This window comes from Cervus elaphus, chromosome 9 (genome assembly GCF_910594005.1).
Source record: "Cervus elaphus chromosome 9, mCerEla1.1, whole genome shotgun sequence".
Lineage (NCBI taxonomy): Eukaryota > Metazoa > Chordata > Mammalia > Artiodactyla > Cervidae > Cervus > Cervus elaphus.
The window spans coordinates 70,421,756-70,446,654 of record NC_057823.1 but is presented as its reverse complement, the minus strand read 5'-3'; the positions used below and the strand labels follow the sequence as shown (position 1 = coordinate 70,446,654).

General features: G+C 39.0%; 1 long non-coding RNA gene across 1 annotated transcript in view; it reads right to left on the bottom strand.

The window, feature by feature from the left end:
* Positions 1–24,899, bottom strand: part of LOC122700506 — a 99,080-nt gene that overhangs the window by 68,644 nt on the left and 5,537 nt on the right. The window contains exons 2-3 of the long non-coding RNA XR_006342786.1: positions 24,158–24,238; positions 22,394–22,410 (exon numbers count right to left, since the gene is read on the bottom strand). This is a non-coding gene — a long non-coding RNA (uncharacterized LOC122700506). The remainder of the gene's footprint in view (positions 1–22,393; positions 22,411–24,157; positions 24,239–24,899) is intronic.

Below are 24,899 nucleotides of genomic sequence, written 5' to 3'. Positions count from 1 at the left end.
GGATCTGCCTGACCCAGGAATTGAACCAGGGTCTCCTGAATTGCAGAAAGATTCTTTACCAACTGAGTTATCTGACTTCTAATAAAGGGAACAAACAAATCACACTATAAACTTTTAACTTTCTTAATATATATTTAAAGTATATATCAGGGCTTCTCTGGTGGTCCAGTGGTTAAGTATCCACCTTTCAACGCAGGAGACATGAGTTCAATCCCTGGACCAGGAAGATCCCACATGCCACAGGGCAGCTAAGCCCGTGTACCACAGCTACTGAAACCATCCACCCTAGAGCCTGTGCTCCAGAGCAAGTCAGAAGACACTGCAATGAGAAGCCAGAACACCACAACTAAAGAGTAGCCCCCACTTGCCACAACTAGAGAAAGCTCACATGCAGCAATGAAGACCCAGCGCAGCCAAAAATAAAAATAAATATATATATAGTATTTAAATACTTCTATTTAAAAATAAAGTATAAATATGATCTCCAGTTATAGCTGACTTGCACTGCTGTACCACAAAAAACAACAAACACAACACTCTAAAGCAAATTTCCCTCAATTAGAAATAAATTTTAAAAAAATAAAATAAAGTATATATCAGACACTACAGCAAACATGCATAATGCATAACAGTGACATACTAAGGATGCCTCTATTAAAATCAGGAACAAGCAAAAATGTTACTATCACTGTTAATGAGATTTGTTCTGGAAGTCTTAGCAAATGCAGTATGACAAGAAAAATAAATGTTGAATAAACACTGTAAAGGAAAAGACAAAATTATTATTTGTAATAATGATTTCTTCCTAGAAAATCCAAGGGAATTAACTTAAAAACTAAACTAGTAAAGGACTTCAAGTTGACATAAGATGCAAGAGAGAAATTAGTAGCTTTTATATACACCTGCTAACATCCATCAGAAATTTTCATAGTGAAGAAAGATCCCATTTACAAGAAATAAAAATATAAAATTCCTAACAATAACTCAACAGAAAAGATCAAGACCTATATTTTTAAAACTATTTTAAATAAACCCAGGCATGATTGAAAAACAAAAGATAACCTGAAGCTTAAATGCATGATACTCTGCAGGGATTATGGATTTGAACTTCTTTCTATCATTGATTTTTATTCTTCATGAATTCTATACTCAAAAATAATGATTTTGCTTCATCAGCAACCAGTTCTTTCCAGCCTTGGGTCATGGAAAACAATAGAATGCTGAAAGTCAGTCAAAGGATATGGCTTTGAGATGGTTGTAGTTTGACCAACTGCACAGTCACCTAACTCTGGAATACACTTATACTCATCTGACAAACTTGAAGATAAATGACATACACTGAAAGTTAATTAATTAAAATTTGCATATAACACAAACACACTAATTATTTTTCAAATAAATAATTATTTTTACAACAATATATCCAAAATTTCCATGTCTCAAGTATAACAGTGAGACTGCTTAATTTTACATGGCACCTTCACTTGCAATGTCTGATTTCATCCTCTCGAAAACTCTATAGTGTGAGTAGTACATGTGGTATTTTTAAATACTGGTATATATGAAGCATATACCCTGCTGCATGGCATACACAACGTGCTAAACCTTTTACATATAATAATTCATTTAATGATGTCTCATGATATCTGAGATCAATGTTATTATGATGTTTATTTTATGGACAAGGAAACTGAGGTTCAGACAGGTTGAAAATCTAATTATAGAGGCAGTAGGAGTCAGAGATATGATGAGTCCATCTAAGCCTGCCTTGAGAAACTTCACTCTTAATCCTTACACTATGCTTCTTCTGCTAAAGATGGCATCATTATGACTCTTATCACAAGCAGCAGCAGTAACATTATTACTTACTGCGTTAGCTTGACCAGGCTACCATGACAGAATAAAACAGCTTTGCTGGCTTAAACAACAGAAATTTATTTTCTTACAGCTCTGGAGGCTCCAACTTCAAGATTCAAGGTGCCAGCCGAGTTGGTTTCTGGTGAGGTCTCTCTCCTTGGCTTGCAGATAGCAGCCTTCTGCAATTTTACATGACAGATGTAAAATTCCTCACACGGCCTTTCCTCAGAATGTGCACACCTTGATATCTCATCCTCTTCTTATAAAGACACCAGTGCTATTGGATAAGGTCCCCATCCTTATGACTTCAATTATCCTTAATTACCTATTTAAAGGACCTATCTTCAAACAAAGTCCGATTAAAGATTAAGAGTTTCAACCTATGAATAACATCTATATTTCGTGATTAGGAAACTGAGGTGCAAAGAATTTAATGGACTTGCTAAGAGCACACAGGGGCTTCCCTGGTGGCTCAGGGGTAAAGAATCTGCCTGCAATGTAGGAGCTACAGAAGCCAGAGGTTCAGTCCCTGGATGGGCAAGATCCCCTGTAGGAGGGCATGGCTACCTACTCCGGTGCCTGGAGAATCCCATGGACAGAGGAGCCTAGCAGGTGGCAGTCCATAGGGTCGCATAGAGTCAGATATGACTGAAGTGACTCAGCATGTGCGCAAGCAAGAGCACACAGCTATAGAGGAACTTCGGCTCCAACCTAGATGTATCCCAAGTCTAAATCCCATGTTCCTTCCACTTCCCCACAGTAATTATTCACACTGTGAAAGGGTGAAGAAGGTATATAAACAGTGTAAAAGAACAGATAATACAAAACTCATTTTCATTTTGCTTTGGAACACTCCAGATATATTTTCATATCTTTTTTATCTTCATCATTACTTTTAAACTATTACTAAATGAGTTTGCATTGCCTTACTGTGTCTTCAACCCTACCCCCAAACTGAGAACAAAGAGGGTAGCCCAAAACCAAAATGACATGCACTGCAAAGACAGCAGGACATTTAAAACCTACCATAGCTAACCACACACATATAAACCAGAACTGACTGTATGTACTTTGATATACTGAGAGAGAAAGGGCTATATCAGTTCAAATTGCTTTCCTACCTAGATATCTAATTCAATTTCACAGAGTCCTAGGATGCAGGTACAGAATTATTTTCTAGATATGTTCATTCAGCAGTTTATTGAAGTAGCATTTGCTGAGCAGGGTCCAATTAGTCAATCCCAAGCTAACTCATTTAATCAACAGATGGCAGTTCTTCTTACTTTCCCACAGATACAGACACTTCTGGTCAGGAAAGAGTCCTTTCTTGGGGTCTTTCCTCAATGTCTCCACCCATATCTCCCACTCCCAATCTTTAAACATCAAATTAAGATGATCTATCTCTGGTAATAGGTATTGTTATTGGGCTTATTTTATAGAAGGGACAGAAGGGATGGAGTTCAATGGGACAGAGGGATGAAGTTCAAAGCCACACAACTTATAAGTGATAGTACCCAGATTAGAATCCAAGCAGCCAAATACCAGAGCCTATACTTCTATTTGCTATGCTATATAAATTTCTTGATATGATATACTTCTTCAATTTGTTTATCAACATAAGAACTGAAGGAATGTTTAGACTTGCAAACTTTAGAGAGATTTGTGTCTAAGAGAGAATTCTTAAGCTGGAAAAACAAGGACTAAGAAGTCAAAGAATTTGTTCAAGGACATAAGTCCAAGAAGAACATGGATTCCTAGCCTTACTACCCTGACCCATTTTCAGGGGTCTAGCACTCCTACAATCTTGGGACCATGATCTGGAAGGTAAGAGGAACCTAAGTCCAAGCCCACTAATCCATTGTCCATGAGCATGGCATCCCCTCTGAGAGGCAGGGCAAGCAGAGTTAGAGTGTAAATATCCTGCACTGTGCTCCATTATAGGCAATTCTCCCGATGGGGGGTGACTAAGAATAAAAAATAAATATAATAGATAGTTAATGTACAATATGTATGAAAGGGCTAAGTTCTAAGGAAAAGAAAATTGTTGTTGCTGTTTTCAGTTGAGTCTGACTCTGCGACCCCACGGACTGCAGCACACCAGGCTCCTCTGTCCCCCACCATCTTCCAGAGTTTGCTCAAATTCATGTCTGTCTGTGATGCTATCTAACCATCTCATCTTCTGCCATCCCCTTCTCCTTTTGCCTTCAATTTTTCTCAGCATCAGGGTCTTTTCCAATGAGTCGGCTCTTCACATGAGGTGGAAAAGTACTGAAGCTTCAGCTTCAGCATCAGTCAAAGAATATTCAGAGTTGATTTCCTTTAGGGTTGACTTGTTTGATTCTTTTTCAGTCCAAGGAACTCTCAAAAGCAGTGACAGATTTTATTTTCTTGAGCTCCAAAATCACTGTGGACAGTGACTACAGTCATAAAATTAAGACATTGGAAAGAAAACTGTGACAAACTTAGTGTATTAAAAAGTAGGGATATCACTTTGCTGACAAAGGTCCATATAGTCAAGGAAAGGAAAATAGAGTAAAGTAACTGGGATAAAGAGTGGTCCTTATGAAGGGGAAGGAAGGGAAAAAGAAATAGCTTCACCTAGTGTGGTCAGGGTGAGCATCATGACGAAGATGACATCTGAGCGAAGACCTAAAGGAGACAAAGCACATTGTCATGCTGTTATCTGAGCAACAGGTATTCTAGACAGAGTGAACAGCAAAGGCCCCAAAGGGAAAGGGTTGGAGAGACCTGTTAGGAAGTTACTGAGTATCCAAGCTAGGGACAATAGTGGCTAGAGCCGCAGCAACAGGAGCAGGGACAAGTGACTGAATTCTGGATATATTTGGAAGGCCAAGTCCACAACATTTCCTGACAGATTCATTGTGGAATGTGAGAGACAAAAGTATTCAAGTACGTCTCCAAGCTTTGGGCTTGAGCACATGGAAGGATGGGGATGCTAGCACATGAAGCTGGTTTGGGATGAATAAAAGGAAATCAGGAATTCAGTTTTGGATAAGTTGAGTGTAAGATGCCCATCATATAACCAAAATTAAGTAGGCTGTAGAACGGATGAATCTGGGGTTCAGGGAAGAACTCTGGCTCAAAATATACATTGGAAAGTCATCAGCATAGAGATGGTATTTAAAGCCATGCAATAGCCAAACTCTCCAAGTGAATAAATGAAGATGGAAAAAAGAGGACGACGAAGGACAAGTCCCTGGGGGCACTCCAACATTTAGAGGTCAGGAAGAGGAGAAATAAGAAAGGAGATTTAGACTTAGCAACCAGTGAAGTAGGAGGAAAACCAAGCAAGTGTTTGGTGTTCTGGAAGCCAAAGGAAGACAGTGTATCCAGAAGAGGGAAGTATCCAGTTATATCGAGTTAAAGCGGTTAGCTACATTAAAGCTGCTGATAGGCCACGTAACACAAGCTCTGAAAATATAACCACTCAATTAAGCAGTATGGAGGTAGCTTGGATACCTTAACAAAAACTATTTTGATGGAGATATAGGGGCAAGAGAGAAAGGGAGAAGAGAAAAATGAAGCACAAAGGAGCAAAGAAAGAAAGTCACAATTAGCATGAAACATGGAATCAAGAAAAGATTTTTTTTAAGATGTAAAAAAATAACAACATAGTTAAATGCTGCTGGGAATGACCCAGTACAAGGAAAAGAGACTGAGGCTGCAGGTAAAAGAGGGGGCAATTGCTGAAATAATGTCTCTGAGTAGAAAAGAGGGGGTGGGGTGAGGGCACATGTGAAGATAGAAACATGAGTAGCTCATTGTGTCATAACAGACCCAAGACAGAGTATAGCAATGCAGATGTTGGTGGATGGGGAACATAAAAGTGCTGGGGGAGAGAAGAGCTGTCAATAAATAAAGACTAGAGAAGGAAGGAGGATCAGACCATGAAGGACCATATAACTTTCATAAGTGATCCAGACCTCATTCTGAGTACAATGTAGAGCAATATTAAACTTTAGGCAGACTTTCATTTTATAAAACATTCCCGGGAATATGTAGAACAGATTTGAGGTGGACAAGAGAACGGAAAGGGAGAGAGACCAGTTGGGAAGATGTTGAAGATGTCCAGATAGGAGAAGATACTTACTAGCATAAATAATGGCAATAGGAAAAGAAATAAGTTGCAAAATTTTAAAGCAATGTGCTCCAAAGAACCTGATAATCAATTGACTATGATGAAAGGGGAGTAGGGATCAGAAAATGACCTCAGTTGCCTGGCTAGAGGAACAGGAAGGATAGACATGCCATTCACTAAGGAATTTAGAAAAAGAACATGATTGAGATAGAAGGTAAATAGCTGGTTTCTAAACCTCTTGGGTTTTAGACATCTGTGGGATACCCACAGTGAGGCTGTCTCCCAGGTTATGGAAAATGTGGAGAAGGAGCTGGCGAAAGAACTCTGAATTGGAGCTAAAGATTTCTGAATTCTATACATTCTAGACTTCTGTAACATGGACAAGATGTAAGGAATTAGTTGATGTGTGTAGTGTTGTCTACTCCTGCACTCAATGGTCCAGACCACTCTGTTTACACAGGACTGTCCATTTGACTTTCGTTGTCACCGTGATGTTAATGGCACCGGCTTTTAATCTTCCTTTATTTCATATTTACTATATCTGTGTAAAAGCATGAATGTAGCTAGTTCTGCAGAATAAAATAACGAGCCTTTGTCACAGAAACTTAGAAATCGTTTTCACTTTCATTTTTATGGCTATGCTTTTGCTAGCTAACATAAAAGGATGCTACTATAAAATGCATTCTAGTTCTTAACTACAAGCAAATTTTTTTATCATATGCAACTGTGGATGAAACAAGCATTCTTTGTCTCCATCTATAAGATTAGCAAAAAAGCTAATTATCTAAAGCAGTGTTTCCTAAAATGTAAACACATAGCCCTCCTGTGGACTCAGAATGCTTTTAGGTGATGTGGGAGATGATTTTAGATGGTACATAAGCATGGGACTAAATAACATTGACTGTCTCTGTAAGTAAGTTTATTTCATTCTCATTTTCTTTCCATTCTCCTAACAAAGCCAGCATAAGGGGAAGGACTCACTTTCATGCTAGTGTGTCCTTAATTCTTACTAATATCCCTTTATAACAGAGATAAAACAGGTTTGGGTTCAGAGTCTTTCACAAATCACAGTTTCTAACTAGAACTCAAATATTGCTTCTCTTTCATTGTATTCATTTTTATATTTAACTTCTATTTATGTCAAATGGTTTCCATTTATAGCATCAATACCAATGTCTTTCTAAAATAGATTATTTTAAAGTGAATTAATTTCAAGAAAGACATTTAGTAAACAATGTTTCTCAGATATGTACCAAACTATAAAGATTGTATTTACAGATAGTTTCCAGCAAAAAAGGTAAAATTATGACCCATGTACACATAAAATAAGACATGTTAATTTTTATGTATTATTTAACTCATTACTTAAGTGAGCAAACAAGGTAGATGATATAACCAGTTCAAAGGAAAACTTGAAGAAGCACAAATTTGTGTTATTTTAAAAAATGCTAAAGTAAAGGTAGAAATAGATACAAAACTGACTTTTTCATGGTGTGAGGTGTACGGGAGAGGCTTCTCCCTCCACTGGATAGAATTTATTTGCATATCAAGAAAATATGAATCATTTTGCTTCACTACCTGTTATCTATAATTTTCAAAGTAATAAAATATTTCCAGGGCAGCGAAAGGTGAGAATCAATCAGCCAGGAAGGATGTACAATAAACAATGTATTTTCCATCGAAGCAAGACAATTTACAGACCAAATCCTAGGGAGGCAGCCCAGAATAGATGAAAAGGTACATGATGGAGGTCTGGATATTTGGCATATAGACCCTGTAACTATATGAGCTTGGGCAAGTAATATCTTCCCTTTTGGCCTCAGATTACTTATCTGTAAATGAAGGATCTGAACAAGATACTTTCAAAGGGCCCTACATGCTATGAAATTCTCAGATTCCTGATACATGAACTCCCAAGACTTTAACTGCCTAAGAGTGGCATTTTGAAACAGTACCTCTAATTCATAAGGTTCTCACCCTGGAACTGACCTGCTCACCAGCCTTCACAGAGCATAATTGAGAAGCTCCCTCTGTTTACTCAGACCTGAGTAAATATCTGTTCAGAGTGTAGTCAATGAACAGGTATTCAGTGATCACCATTCATATACTAACGGCTTTGTTAGAAAGAGGATGTCTTCTTTCATGTTCATCCTGTAATTAAGACTTCACTGAAATCCAACAAACATACTTCATTTATCATCATCATTATTATTATCATGAATAATCAGAATAGAAGTCCCAGCTTCCATGACTACCATATCGCATCATTAACTTCCTTCTCCCTGACCTAGCTGCAGGTCCCACTTCAGCTTGGAAAGTTCCTGTGTTGTGGAAGCCATTAACATAGCTATTTTAAGAGTAATTTGATATGAGAATTTCAGAGATGCACAGTTCAATTTTATACCTTTGGGGTTTTCTGGACTATCGTTTGGAGGAAGCTGGATTAATATCATTTGCATCAAGTTCAATCCATTCCTTCTTCAAACTACAGGGCATAGGGACAAGGTCAGAGGTTAAGAGGACTGTACTTCATGACCTCACACCAGGAAAGAACTCAGGGAGAGCCAAATATCGCCTTTTTCTTCTCAAATACCATTCCTGTATCATCTTGATACCCTGCAAGAGTTGGGATGAAAAACTAAGAGGGTGGACCCTGCCGCCGGCAAGCCTTGAATCTGAGGCTTAACTCAAGCAGGTTCATTCTTTTCTCTGCACCTCAGTTTCCTAACCTGTTAATAAAAAATTAGAACATCAACTTCACCTCAATAAAAAAATAATCATAAAATGAAAAATTTTAACAATAAAATTTTTTAAATTATAATAGAATCACATGATTCTTGTGACGCTTAAAACTAGGCATGCAAAGCACTGAGTAAAATATCAGTAAGCAATGACACATATTGCTGCAGTTGTAGTTGCCATGATCCTAGCTGAAGGCATTTGGAATTGGAAATCAGAAGTGACCACAAAAATAAGCATTATTCCATTCACTCATTCAACAGGCAAATTCTCCCTTGTCCATTTTTATTATCTTGCATTATAAAAATTATAACACAAGTTTATTAACATTTGTAGTCAGTGTTGGAAAGGATATACACCAAAGTACTAGGAGTAAACCTCTGAAGTATGGGATTAGGAGAATTTCAATTTATACTTGCAACACTGCAGGGTTTTATTTAATAGCATATATATATCATTATTATAAACACTTTAAAGATTTCTTTTTTAAAAAAAACGAGATGCAAGCACTGTGAGCACATTATGGACAACTTGCGAAAACAAAGAGGAAAGAAAAGAGTCATCCTCCTACGATTTCAGCTATCCTTTTTCTGACTCCTCTGAAAACCCTGAAAGATGAGAATCCTGCAGAATGTTAATAAAAGATTCTAGATATAAGTATAAGGCTCTGGAAAGCTGCAGTTTTGAATACATGGAACACCATGAATCCCACTAACTATCTGCTGAAACCTCCAAACTTCCTCCAAGGGACAGCACATATGTGAAATACATATGTGTTTAATACACAACTGCAGGGTGGTCCAAAGCCTCCTGAGATTTGCAGAGGTACAACAAACTGTAATATTAATATCCACAGAACACCACTAGTAATATCCTCCACCTATCTGCCTATTTGATTAAAGGCTCACCAAAAACGTCTCATGACAAAAATATCTTCTGCATAGACCTCTCATGATTAGAAATTCCTTTGTAACAAGGCATTATTACCTGTAAAACTATTAGCAGCTCTGAGAATTATAACATTTTTTCTCCCATTTTTTCATTCATTTTTCCATTCATTTTTCCAACAAATGTTTATTGAGCACATATTATATTCTAGTCAATAGGGTAAATAAGAAGGCTCTCTTTAAACTCACAGTCTACCGTGTAGGAGAGGATTGACAGAGAGATGGACAACAGATTTGTAAGCAAACTATTGGTGCTATGATTTGTTAATGATGAAAATGTTATTTGGCTCTGAAGAAAACCAAGCAATAGAATAGGAAGACTTGGGGAAGGACAACTCTACACCGAGTGCTCAGGAAGGCTTTCTCTGGACCTGCCTGCTGAGCATAAACCAGCCGTACTGAAATACGTGAGGAAAGACATTGCATGTCTGTCATGGGAATGTTCACTGAATCCGCACTTTACATTTTTTTCTCAGATGAAGGCAGTTTCTAAAAATAGGAAGAAAGCAAGTCCAGAAAATAAGATATTGCAAAGAGAGAAGAAAAGGGACGACCACAGAAGAGTTATAAATAGGGAGTAGACTGAGAAATATGGGTAGAGAAAAGAGGTAAAATGTGACACCTGACATTTGACTACAGTTCAAAATAGTTAGAATCTTTTTAACCACAAGTAACACATCTAATTCCAACAGGCTTGAACAATAAGAAATTTTACTGGCTAACAAAAGTGGAAATTCAGATGTGATGCAGGACTTGCATATGATACCTTTAGGGCTCCAACTCTATTCTCCTTTGATTCTCAAGCCTCTCAGTAGAGACAGAGACACAGAGAGGTAGAGAGAGATCAGTAGAGAGATAGATGGCAGAAAGAAATAGAAATATGTACAGGTATTGATATGGGTACACATGCATGTTCTAATATTTCCAGGCTTTTCCATCCCCTTTGCCCCCAAAAATGTCTGGCTTTGCTCACTTCATTTCTTTTACTCCCCAGCTCTTTAAGACACATTCTGCTTTCATCAGGCTAGTTCTTTAGATTCTGTGATAGAAGTGGGGAAGGCTAGATCAACAAAAGGCACAGAGGCTAGAAATGGAAGTAAAGATTTTCTGGGAATTTTATAAAATTATAGAAAAGGAGAGGTCAAAAGGCTTGAGGTAATTAGATGAGTAGATAAGACTGTATCTTTAAGAGCGCTTTTGTGGTATATGTATCCCCTTCTTAATGTTTGAGCAATTTAAATAAGAAACTTTAGTTGTTTGGGGTTTTGTTGTTATTGTTACTAAGTTCTTTACAACAGAACTCTGAGACTGGACTATATACACACTATAGTGTATATACCCATAAACACACACAGAGAGAAATAGCAAAAGCTCAACAACCCTGTTTCTCATACCCCTTGAGAACAAGGTGGTCAAGAACTGTTCCAGTGCTGACCTTGTCTAGGCACGTCAGAAGGAAAGGGACCGGAATTTTGGCAAGCCACTTCTTAAAAGGTCATTGACCTCTGGTTTACACTACAGTTCAAACCATGAACTCTGTACTATAAATCATTGTTATTAAAAACAGCTTGGATGTAGTTATAAAGTTCTTGAATTTATGAGCAGGAGACATGGGCTAAAATGCTTTTCCATAGCTCCCTAGCTTGGTGATCTTGAGTACATTTCTTAGCATCCCTTTAACTTCTGTAAAAGGAGTATAATGGTACTTTACTACATTAGTGCAACTGTGAGTTCATTGAATCTATAGGCTTATACATGTGGAATATTCCTTATTCATTTCTATATTCTTAAGACATAGCACATGGATAGCAAATACACAGCCCCAGTGCTGCAACTCCCCTACCCATGGAAAATACAGTTAATAAATAATAGCTGTTTGTTCCACTAAACCTGGCATAGGGCATTAAATAAGTAAATATTTGTTGAGTGCAGGAATGAATGAACAGAATGCTCTAGGCAGTCACTACCAACTGACCAGAGCTGACTCCTGAGATGAAGCACAACTGCTAACCCTGGCCCTAGTCTCTATTTCAGTATAAAATCACAATGCATGTCATTGATTGCTTGCCCATACCCTATAGACCAGAGACTATTTTTGTAAATAAAATTTTATTACCACATTATGCCATGCTTAGTGACTCAGTCTTGTCTGACTCATGCAAACCCAGGGACTATACCCCACCAGGCTCCTCTGTCCATGGGATTTCTCAGGCAAGAATACTGGAGAGTTGCCATTTCCTTCTCCAGGGAATCTTCCTGACCCAGGGATCAAACCCATGTCTCCTGTGTCTCCTGCATTGCAGGTGGATTCTTTACCCTCTGGCAAGCGATGAGACCCAAAGACATACTGCCAAGTGGCCTAGAGCACTTGGGGTGAGGTGGAATTGAAGATGACAGAAGAGTGCAGACCAAGAGGAGAAAAGCATGGAGAAAACATGAAGGAGGAAGTCCAAAGTCAAATCTGGTCTCCCACCTACTGTGCTGGAAACCAGCACTACCTAATAAATGTAAGTTTGATCTGTTGGGTCTACTTCTAAGTGAAATTTTCTCACTAGTAAATACTGCATGATCCACAGATGGTTGAAACCACAGATGTGGAATCTCAGATACAGAGGAACCACAGCTGGAGAAAACCATGTGTAGCAAAGGGCAACTTTAAGTTATACAGAGGTTGTTGACTGTGTGGAATGTCAGTACCCATAATCCCCTATGTGTTCAAGAGTCAGTTGTATTTTGGTTAAGAACTTCAAAGTGTTTTCTATGGGCAGCTTACATCAGAATCACCTGAGGAGTTTGCTAACAAATAAATTCCCAGGAATCATCTTAGACTTAAATCATGAACCCTGTGCAGGGAGGAGGTGGGGGGGGGGGCGGTTCAGGAATCTGCATGGTTAACAAACTCGCCAGGTACTTTTTACACCCACTAATTTTTAGAACTGACCTAGAGAATATGATCTTTTCCCAAGTGAGAATTCCTGATTAGTATTTACCTCAGATGACTCCCTTGTCACATGTATTTTCCACTGAAAGATGTTAAGATCAATGTATTCTCAATGAAGATTTGAGTTCTATCTATTGAAAGATACTTTTACTGCATCCATACTATGCCAAATGTCCTGTCAACTCAACCAAAAGTACTGGATAATGCTTTCCTTCAATGAATTGGCCAGTCAAAAATTGACTGATGATACAAGAATCTCATGGAGACATTGGCCCAGAGAGAGACAAGGACAGTTGGAGGGGAATACGTGATGGAATGACTATATCTCTTATTGGAAAGTATCTTTACCCAAAAATAACCAAGATAAATGATTTGTGACTGTGACATAGGACAAAGAAATTCAGTATAACGGAATTTACTATGGAAAAAATGCAACCAGTACAGTAAATCACTCTATGGGGAAAAACAAAAAGGAAACAGTGCCTCTAGAGATAAAAATCACCTTTCTATTTTTGTGGAAAAAATTCCTTAGAAATATTGGGAAATAATTTATAGTAGGAAAAAAGCCATTATAAACCAAATAACCTTCCTACATGATAGCAAAGTATATTTTTAACATGGGCTCATTATACCTTATTTACTATCAATTCTAAGTAGGTTTTCACTTGCTGCCAAGGTTTGGCCCCAAGAGTATTAACGCTAAAGCTAACCCTTTCTTCTCAAGGCTATAAATGTCCCTGAAAGGGGTTAAGGAATGAAGGTAGACTTCTCCCCAACTCCTGCCTCTGGGACTCATTTCCTGACTTTTCAATGGCAGTTATTCATTATTTGTGTACTTGGGGTATCAAGCTATCTGCCAACTATTCCTATTCAGATTCTGCAAGCAGAATTCAGAAACAGCATATATTTCAAAGAATTCTAATTTGTTTTGTTAAAGAACTGAAAATGAGTAAAACTGTAGTTGAAAACAAAATAATCAGCTAGGAAAATAAATGATTTTTGATTCCTAACTCACACCAATATGCATTTCCAAAGATGAACCAAAGATTAAAGTGCAAAATATGAAACCATAATGATTCTAGAAGAAAACACTGGGAAAATGTAATAATTTATGTTATAATTTTAATTTCTATGTAAAGTTCAGATGCCAAAAAGATGTATGGATGAATTTTACTCCACAAAATTTTGCATGAAAAAAAATGTCAGGGGGGAACAATCAAAGATAAATGACAAACTGGAGGAAAACTAGATTGTAATGCATATCATAGGCCCAAAGCTATTATCATTAATACAAAAAGAGTCTTTAGAAATCAATAAGAAAAATCCAACTACCAAAGGAAAAATAGGCAAAGACTATACAGTTCATAGAAAATAAGCTAAAGCAATTTTAAGCATATTCAACTTCCTCATAATAAGAGAAATGAACACTAAAAACTATACTGAGAAACCATCTTTTACCTTTCAGATTCACAAAGAGAAAAAGGAACTATACTACTTACATTGAAGGTAGGAAAATAGATGCTTTTAACACCTTATTGATGGGAAAGGGAACTGACTTAACCTCTGAAAAGGAAATTTGGTAATGTTTACCAAAATTTTAAATACACACAGCCTTCAACTTAATAATTAAAGTCTAATGATTTATCATGAAATTTACCTCAACTTGTACACAATACCCAAGATTGTTACAGTATCATTGTTTATAATGGAAAAAAATGGGAACATTCTGAATGTCTGTCAAAAGAGGGCTAGTAAAAGGAATTATGGTAAATGCATAAAGTAAAATATAGTATGAAGTGACTAAAATTAAAGAGGTAACCTTATATAATTATGTGAATAGATCAAATATATACTAAGCAAAAGGGGTAAAATAGCATATTGTATTCATATATGATAGGGCTTCCCTAGTGGCTCAGTGGTAAAGAATCTGCCTGCTAATGCAGGAGATGCAGGAGATGCAGGTTTGATCCCTGGGTCAGGAAGATCCCCTGGAAAAAGAAATGGCAAAGCACTCCAGTATTCTTGCCTGGAAAACCCCAAGGACAGAGGAACCTAATGGGCTACCGTTCATGGAGTCGCAAAGAGCTGGACCTGACTTAGTGACCAAACAACCACAAAGACAATGATTATACATGCACAGAATATTTCTAGCCGGTAACAAAAGAAACAGATAATAGTGGTTGCCTCTGGGGAGAACTGGGTGGTTGGGAAATAAGGGTGGGGAAGTGGCTTTTCAAGATATATATTTGAATTCTGAACCATGGGCAAGTACTACCTATTTAAAAGATATTTTTAAAAAGCTGAGAGAAAATTAGATAGATGTCCAAACCCTCTCATCATATTCTAAAGGGGTCTTGAAGGCAGATCGAATGCACCATGACTATCTTGCATTAAGGAAAAGCCTAGAACCTTAGCAAATAGACATCTAGGTAGGGGTCAGGGAGCAGCAGGAAAGGTTTAAAGGAACTCCCACAGTGATTCAAGCTGGATTTCCCTCCAACCGTCAGGATGCAAGGCTGGTGACTCAGACGGGAAAGAATCTGCCTGCAATGCGGAAGACTGAGATTCAATTCCTAGGTCAAGAAAATCCCTTAGGAGAAGGGAATGGCTACCCACTCCAGTATTCTTGCCTGGAGAATTCCATGGACACAGGAGCCTAGTGGGCCACAGTCCATGGAGTCACAAAGAGTCAGACACAACTGAGCAACTGTCACACACAGACACACACACACATCACATATCTGATTTTGTAGGTGGAGATTCCTCCACACTATATAGCAGGATGCAGTGTAAATCACCTGGTGTATAGAAGACATTCAATACATTAGTCCCACTGCCTAATGTCCTTTTGATGTTACTATGAGGAAACATCTTTCTTTTCTCTTTTTTTGTCCCTCAAATTCTCCACTGGTTTTTTATTTTAACATTTTATTTATTTATTTATTTGCCTGCCATAGGTCCTCATTGCAGCATGCAGGATCTTTAGCTGGGGCAGGCAAACTCTTAGTTGTGGCATGTGGGATCTAGTTCCCCCAACAAGGGGTCGAACCATGCCCCCTGCATTAGGAGCACAGAGTCTTAGCCACTGAACCACCAAGGAAGTCCCACTCCTTTGTTTCTTATGCTCTATCTTTGCCTTTTTTCCAATCTCATTTTCCTTTCCTGCTGCCCAAAATGTATACATAACAAAGGCACAAGCAAGGATGATTTGGCTTGATCGGAATCATTCAAAGATGAAGATGCTCTCCTGAGCTTACAAAAATCATGCCCCAAAATCTAAGACATTTTCTCCAAATGGCCAGATTTCTCCATGAGGCCTGAAGAAGACATGAACACTGAGGGAGATGATGAAGCTAAATCTCTGAGACTTTATAAGAAACTTCTAGAGAGGGCTAGTTCTCCATCAGCTAAATGTGGAACTGGCCTGTGGAAATGACCCTGACTGCAACAGTACTTTTGAACAGGAGTTCAGGGAACTGGTCCTTCTTGGGTCCTCACAAAGAGGTAGTATGGGGACTGGTGAGAAACCCCACCATCATTAATCATCAAAGAAATGCCACTTGGCTGTCATAAGACATATAATGAAAAAATGGGGCAAGTGATGGGGCACTGTGGCCGTGGTGGTATAGGGAGTCCCCTGCAGTGCTTCATTTAATGGGCAAGGGAAGGCCTATTTTCTCAAGGGCCTAAGGGTTTCAAAAACATTTTTCAATCATATGTTTTCATTTCAATGATAATTTCAAAAGAAAAAAAAAAGTGTCTACCAACTCCAAGACCAAAACTTCTCTTTTGCAGTGACAATTTGCAGTCAAAAGTTTACTAGGTCAGAATTTCCCAAATAGGGGTTGTTTTCTCTACAGTTCAGAGAACTTTTCTCCTTTAAGAGGGGTTCATACATTACACATGTTTAAGAAGCTGTGGTTTTAAACACTGCCTTTTCAGGAAAGTGAAATCAAATGTGAATGTTCCCATGCTCTCCCATCAGTGTCTTTGCACCAATTAACAACCAGACACACCTTCGGAAAGCAGGGTTCTGGAAGAGCACGGAAGGCCTGGAGGAGGGGTGGTAGAGAATATGGAATAGCTGGGTGAGACATGAGGAACAGGACACTGAGCAAGAGAAGGGTAGATGCCAATGAGCAGAGGAGGACCTTGCAAAAAGCCTCTGAAGTACCATCTAACATAATGTCAGGTGTCAGCCTTACAAATGGTCCGTAAGGATCCTGTGGCACCACCCAGAACTTGAGCTGCATCTACTAGGACAGCCTCCCACTCCTACCCACTGTGTTTCTACTGCCAATGTCTGTACCAGCATTCCATAAGCCCAAAACGTTGACTAGCCTGGGCTTCCTGCTCTCCTCTCTCTCAGTTCAGTTCAGTTCAGTTCAGTCGCTCAGTCGTGTCTGACTCTTTGTGACCCCATGAATCGCAGCACGCCAGGCCTCCCTGTCCATCATCAACTCCTGGAGTTTACTCAAACTCATGTTCATCAAGTTGGTGATGCCATCCAGCCATCTCATCCTCTGTCGTCCCCTTCTCCTCCTGCCCCCAATCCCTCCCAGCATCAGGGTCTTTCCCAATGAGTCAGCTCTTCCCAACAGGTGGCCAAAGTATTGGAGTTTCAGCTTCAGCATCAGTCCTTCCAATGAACATCCAGGACTGATCTCCTTTAGGATGGACTGGTTGGATCTCCTTGCAGCCCAAGGGACTCTCAAGAGTCTTCTCCAACACCACAGTTCAGAAGCATCCATTTTTCGGCACTCAGCTTTCTTCACAGTCCAACTCTCACATCCATACATGACCACTGGAAAAACCATAGCCTTGACTAGACGGACCTTTGTTGACAAAGCAATGTCTCTGCTTTTTAATATGCTATCTAGGTTGGTTATAACTTGCCTTCCAAGGAGTAAGCGTCTTTTAATTTCATGGCTGCAATCACCATCTGCAGTGATTATGGAGCCCCAAAAAATAAAGTCTGACACTGCTTCCATTGTTTCCCCATCTATTTCCCATGAAGTGATGGGACCAGATGCCATGATCTTAGTTTTCTGAATGTTGAGCTTTAAGCCAACTTTTTCACTCTCCTCTCTCTAAACCCCACTTATTCTTCAAGGCTTACCTTTTCCCTGACTTCTCCCAGTATATCTTACCATCTCTGCTATATACTTCATCACTTATCTATAAACTGCTTGAAATGCTCACTGTTAATCAACCTACATTCCTCTTGTCTCCTGAAGAATTCTGCAAGACCCATATGGGTATGCCCTAGGAAAGCATCAGCCCATATTAATCTGTTGTTTTCATTAACTACAAAGCACTTTGGGGCATATTCTCTTATTTTTCTCACATATCCATCCTATAAGGCAAATCAGATGGGAATTACTATAGATTTCTATCAAGAAAAGGAAACATGAATCCCAGAAAACTTCAGTGAGTGATTATGAACCCGTTAGTCAAATTTACAAGCATATTAACAAACTCTCTAATAGGCCAATCTCCACAGTGACGTGGGAGTCTCTTTGATTACTACATGATAAGCCACAAAATTTTTCTTCAAAAGAATGGCATACATCCTGGTCCAGCATCCTCACTACCTTGCCTTCACAATACTCATCTGGGTTGCAATTTTATAGTTATTTTGTGATCATGATCTTGCTGCAAAGTAGGTGTTTAATAAATATTTGCTAATGGATTCTACATCCTCCACTAGACTGTAAGTTTCATGAGAGAAATAACACATCTGTTTTGGTCATTAGCATCCCCTCAGCTCCCAAATAGTGTCTAGCACACAATAGGTCCTCATGAAATATTTACTGTTGAATGAATGATTCAATTAGTCAAAGTCTAAATGCTCTCCTATGAAAAGCATTTGATAGACCCACAAACAGATTTCATTTAAAAATCTACTTTTTGTCAACCCCCCCAAACCAGGGCAGTGAACCCAAAACAAGATAAAATTACTTCCAAGAAAATGAACTGTTCCCCAGTTGAAAATTGGCTCTAGATGCTGCTGCTTCACTCCCATTTACACTCTTTTCAGGCAGCTATTTCAGGTGATGGCATTATCATCGATGGAATTCAATAAAGTGACTGGCTTTCCCCCCCTCGACGTTTATTTTCTATAATCCGTCTTACAGCGGGAGACCATTACCCAGTCAAACAACGTTCAATTTCATCGGCATTACCGCTTCAAGGAAACATGCAGAGCGCTTGCACAAACGGGTGTGTAGTAAATTTAGTCTTTTAATAGGTTCATTCTTTATTAGGTATTTATTTCGGGAGGCAAAGCCCTAATTAGATTAAGTGGGGAAGCTAAAAAACTATGGAAACACACAGAGAGATTCCAGTATTAGATGGATTTGGTTTAGGTTTCCAGTTTTCCTTTTATTTTCTTTTCTTCAGATGGCTGGAGAAATCCACACTGCAATCTCCAGTCCCTCAGATAAGAATTTGCGAAATGAAACCCAGCCAACATTTTGTGTAAGGAAGTCACATTTGTCTTTCTCCTACGCAAAGTTATTGTGGGACTGGAATCCAGGAAAAAGCAGCTCCCGGAGCCAATGGTGAACCCAATTTACTGTGGCAGATGAATATAACAAAGGTGGTGGTCTAGATGTTTGGCCTCAAGGCACAATTCAATTTTCAGCTGTTTCAAAGCTATTATGTCAAAGGCTGTTTGCATAAACATAATGTCGCCAGGGTAATCTTAAGGAAGGCAGGCCTGGAGACGTCTGCCCTCTACTGCCCAAAATGGAAATAGCACCTGGACATCTCTTGAGTCCAGAATTGGGCTACAAAAATATCTATGATCCCACCAAATAATGGACCATCTCAGAACTTTCTGAAATGTTTTTCTCAAGCTTTAAAACCGGATGTGACTATTCGGTTTTGTTTTGAGGGAGAAAATGAAGTAGATTGAGGATGTGATGAGTTGATTGATGATGTGGGAACCTAGAAGAAAGCTATTTCCCTTCTTAGAATCTAAAGGAAAATTCCCTTCACCCTCCCATCCACCCACACATATATATTTATATCATCACACTGATATTTAGTATGTTTTTTAACAGAGAAGAAACAGACAATGACTCACAGGAAACAAATCAATACATTTCAAAGTGGACTAAAAATGTCACTTTAATATATATATATATAATGTTTATGAGGGGAAGAGAGAGAGAGGATATCTTTTCAGTTTCAAGTAAAAGTCTAGCTCCTTCTTTAGGTTTCTTCTCTTTTGCTTTTTTTTTTTTTTTTTTTTTAACAAAAACTAAGCCAAGATCTATGCTATGTACTTCATACCCTCAGAGAAAAACTGTCAACACATAAATGTTTTCCTTCCAAATACAGATAATTATTAAGTGAAGCAAGGGATAGGCCACTTTGGGGGAGAATATTTTAAGTAGGGTGCAACAGTGGAGTGCCCCCAAAGGGAAAGGTCACTGCAAATACATAGAAGGTATGTTCCAGGGGACACTGGCCTAAACCCAAACTTGCATAAAGTCAGTCTTGAACCATACTTGGAACAGAAAACTGCTCATTAGATGACGCTGGACCCAAATGGCACAGAATAAATCCTCGACTGGATTTTCTAAACTTATGTCCCTATATCCAGAGCTGTCCTTAAATGCTTTATTCTACAAATGGCCAAATCTTGTTCAAGTCACTGGACACAAGATGTTCCTTCTGCATGCCCAGGCCCCCAGTAAGGCCATGCACCAAGAGAGGACAACATGAAGATATACATGAAAGTTACAGTCCAGTGCAGTTTATAGCTCAGGAAGAGAAACTGACACTCATTAGATTCATTTGACAATACCGTCAAGTGATTAATTACAAATTTTAAATGATGTTCATAAGGCAGGTTTAAAAGAGTACCTACACAAAGTCAGTCCCTATAATGGCAAAATATCTGTCTATAACAATAAAAAATATCTACTACTTACTGGAGTCTTCCCTCATTTCAGGCATTATATGAGGTCTTCATATGGTTTCCTCAGAATCTTCACTACTCCCCATGGGACAGACGTATTATTACCCCATTTTACTGATGAATAAATTGAAGCTCTAAGATGCAAGTAACTTGTCCAAGGCCATACAGCCAATAAATGACTAATATCTAAGTACAAGGCCAACACCCTTCACAGTTTCCTACTTTTCTAATTACCTAAATATTCTAGAAAATTCAGTCACTGGGTTTATGTTGAGGATCAACAATGGTCACCTTAGGCAGAACTGCTGTGTTTATGTGATTAAAGTTTCAGGAGCAAAAAATAAAATAAAATAGTTAATTCCTTTAAGCTATTGGGGGGATGGGAGGTGACTGCCCAGGGTAGTTAGTAGGTAAGTGTGCTTTCTGAGGCCAGATTGCTTGGGTTCAAATCCCAAGAGCCACCAATTACCAAATGTGTGACCTTGGGCAGGTTTCATCTTCCCACACTTCATTTCCTTAACAGTTGGATAGAGAAGATAATAATAGTATCTTACCTCATAGGGTTGTTCATGAGGATTAAACAAGGTCACCCAGTATATACAAAGCAATTAGAACAGAGTCTGGCACCGAGTAAGCATTGTATTTTTGATTCAGAATGAAAGCACAGGTGATGGTTTACCTCAAAGGGTTCTTGAGAAGATTCAATGAGATAATAGTTTTTAAGTGCTCAGAACAATGCCCCAAACTGAGTAGGCACTTCTTGGCTGCTCAGTGAAACCTCCTGTTGACTGTCCATGAGTAACAGGAAGGGGGCTTCACAGCCAATGTCATCCCTGCAGCAACAATCACGGCTTTGAAATGAACCATGCGTGGGTTGCCATCTAGGTGTCTGAGGCCACAGCATTCATCAGAGGCTCTGGTCTAACTGAAGAAGGGTCTTATATTGCACATTCACTTGAACTTGTCACAAACACAAAAGCCTAAGTGTAGGGACTCTACAGAACTACTCTATGTGGGAAAAAAATTAAGGCAAAAAGTTATTTGGTTTCTTTCCCCATTACCAGTGGTTTGCCTCGCCCACCCACAAGGAAACAGGAATTCAGGGATTGAGTAACTTCTCTGTTGGTGTACTAAAGGATAGGAAGGCACAATAGAATAGTAATTTAGGACATGGAATCTGGAGGCAGGCAAAACTGTATTCAATCCCAGCTTCACCCTTTCCTTACATATGACCCTGACTGAGTAGCTCCAACTTTCTGAGCCTGCTTTCTTGCAGGTAAATGGGAGATAAAAATAGTATTTTCCTGATAAATCTTTTTTTTGGAAGAATAAAGCATGATAATGTTTTAATGATTAACAAGTGTTAATCATTAAAAACTAACATAAAAATAATAAAAGCCAGCACTTGGTGAGTTAGCTAACCATGCCAAGGTCTTTCTATGTTAGATTTATGCCTCAAAAGAATCCAGAATAAGTATTGCTATTAGTTCCATTTTATAGCTGTGCTATGCTATGCTTAGTCGTTCAGTCTTGTCCGACTCTTTGCGACCCCATGGACTATAGCCCACCAGGCACCTCTGTCCATGGGGATTCTCCAGGCAAGAATACTGGAGTGGATTGCCATGCCTCCTCCAGGGGATCTTCCCAACCCAGGGATCGAACCTAGGTCTCCCACATTGCAAGCAGATTCTTTACCATCTGAGCCACCAGGGAAGCCCATCTTATAGACAATGTTTGAGATAATTGAGTCACTTGCTGGCATAGTCAGGATTTTAAATCAAGTCTTATACAGCCTAGGAAATAACATTCCATAAGTGGTAGCTGTTATTTCATGTCATTGATTCCTCAGTAGTTCAAACCATTATTTCTCATATGCTTACCTTTATGAAGCCAGGGCCTGTGAGATAAGACCAAGCAGGACAAGTCATGAATCTCATCTTCAGAGAGCTTTTAGAGTCATTGTTTAAAAAAGACACAGGCACTTGATGAGTTATTACCCCATCTCTAAATTCTCCCAAATATAACCAGAGTCCTCCATGTACAATATTCAACATTCCCCCTCATATTTGACTTCCCCAAATAATATCTCTATTACATGAAGTTAACACTACTCACCATTGGCACATTTGTTAGGATTTCTGAAGATGATGTATTGGAAATATGATGATGAAAAGCGTATATTTACTATTCTAAGTACTCAGCATAGACATCTATTATTTTTCCTAACATCCATAGATCCTTCTTCAAGTAATAGCATCTCAACCTTGCTCTGGAGGCCCCATCTCCAGCTCTCAGTCCTTATGCTTTGGGGAGAACTGATTCCATTTCAGGCTCCAACTGGCATTGATGGGACATAGAGGTGGGACTGATATTAACTCAGGCTTAGTCAATCAAAAACCTGACTTCTCCATCAAGCAATTGCTTTGGGGGCTGTGGTGGAGGTTGACTTGTAACCAAATTAGAGCCAGAGAGGATTTTCATGGAACTAATGGGGAGAAGGCATCATGTTCTCCTCTGGGTCTGCTAGCAGTAAGGAGAATCTGAGTCTGGAGCTTCCATGGCCATCACAGGGAACCTCGGAATGAAGTGAATAAGGCATGAGGCAGAGAATGAGAAATGGAGAGAAATCAAGTCTTCATGACATCAGTGGCGCCCTTGAGCCATGAGATTCCTGAAGCATACCACTAGAGTGAAATAATTTTTCACTCTTCCATGGAAATCCCTTCTCTACTTAAGCCAGTTTGAACTGGATGTGTGTTACTTTCAGTCAAATTAATCTGGACTAACTAGAGGGCTCCATAAATATAAATTCATTCATTAACAGTAGTATAAGAGAAGCAACTGACTCTATAAATTCTTTCACACTTTTCATCCTTTGAATCATTGGCACAGGCTTGTGAAATGTCTCTCCAGAGTTAGAAATGGTTTTGAAAAACTAAAATGAGCAAAATCTGCCTCAAAAACTAGAAATGAACCAAATAAATTTCACTAAACCTTAACTCCAACAATGTAAAACATAATATTGGCTTCACCATCCAACAAGTATAAACTCTATGTTTATAAAACAAGATCACTCAAAACCCAGACCTGTGTGTGCGACAAGTAAGTTAAGATTAGGCTGAACCAAAAGTAAGTTAAGTTACAATTCCCGAATAACTGATTTGAAAAAAACAAAGCCTAAAACCCAAAGAAGTTTCCTTTTCAGGAAAGCAGACACTGAGAGTAAAAGCAGCATTTTTTTGTAGTAGGACAATCGTTTGAGAAATTCATTTATGTTCTTTTCCTTCCCATCTTTTCATCCGTCCTTTTCCTTGCATCCAGTCAGGTACCAAAGTCTGTGCTTCCCTGCCCCAGGGAAGGTCTGTGACTATAAAACACCTTTCTTCCTTGGTTTTTGTTCTCAAAAGCCTGCAGTGGCCATGGCAACCTGGTGGCCCATGGACATTTTACTTTGGCCTACACAGAAAAATTTTAAATGCCTGAGGCAACACTTGACAGGAAAGAGATTGCTCATAAAAGTCTAGATTTCTAGATTTTCTTGAAAAATCAGAAGATTCAGCAACACAGGGCAACATGAGTGATGACAGCAAGCCAGAACTGGGCAGCAGCCCCTCTAGACAGACCTACCAAGGTATTTTACTCACCTCCATTCTTTTCCGGCCTCTGCAGTCACTTGAGTTTGCGATTCCTGGTCTAAATCTGCAAAAGAGCGCATGCCAGGAGTCCTAAAGGGATGGGAAAATAGAGTTGGAGATTAAAGGGAACTCCTCTGATAAAAACAAGAATAAAAATAATTTCTCTAAAAATTAAAGATATTTTCAAAAGTTGAAGAGGAAGACAAAGAGTTGCATTCTCTCAATGAGCAGCAGAGACTTGAGGGGGCTGACTAGTAATGTTCTGGAAAAATAGCAAGATTTCAGCAAAGACTGGCTGTGTAGTTCTCTGCTTTAACAAAGATGATCTTGTTCCATTTGTGGATTAAAGGCAGCAGGGCAAGAATCATACCACGTGGACTGGATTCATGGTTCTCAGCAACCAAGGCACACTGAGGGCCAATGACCCAGGACCCTCCCCAAGAGATGTCCACAGGACCAAGTAAGGTTGAATTTCTAACCCAAGGAGAGAGAACCTCAGTTGTTTTAAAGTAAGGGTCCCCAATCTCTGGGATCTATGCCTGATGATCTGAGGTGGAGCTGATGTAATACTAATAGAAAGTGAAAGTGAAGTCGCTCAGTTGTGTCCGACTCTTGGCGACCCCATGGACTGTAGCCTACCCAGCTCCTCCATCCATGGGATTTTCCAGGCAAGAGTACTGGAGTGGGTTGCCATTTCCTTCTCCAGGAGATCTTACTGACCCAGGGTTCAAACCCGGGTCTCCCCCATTGT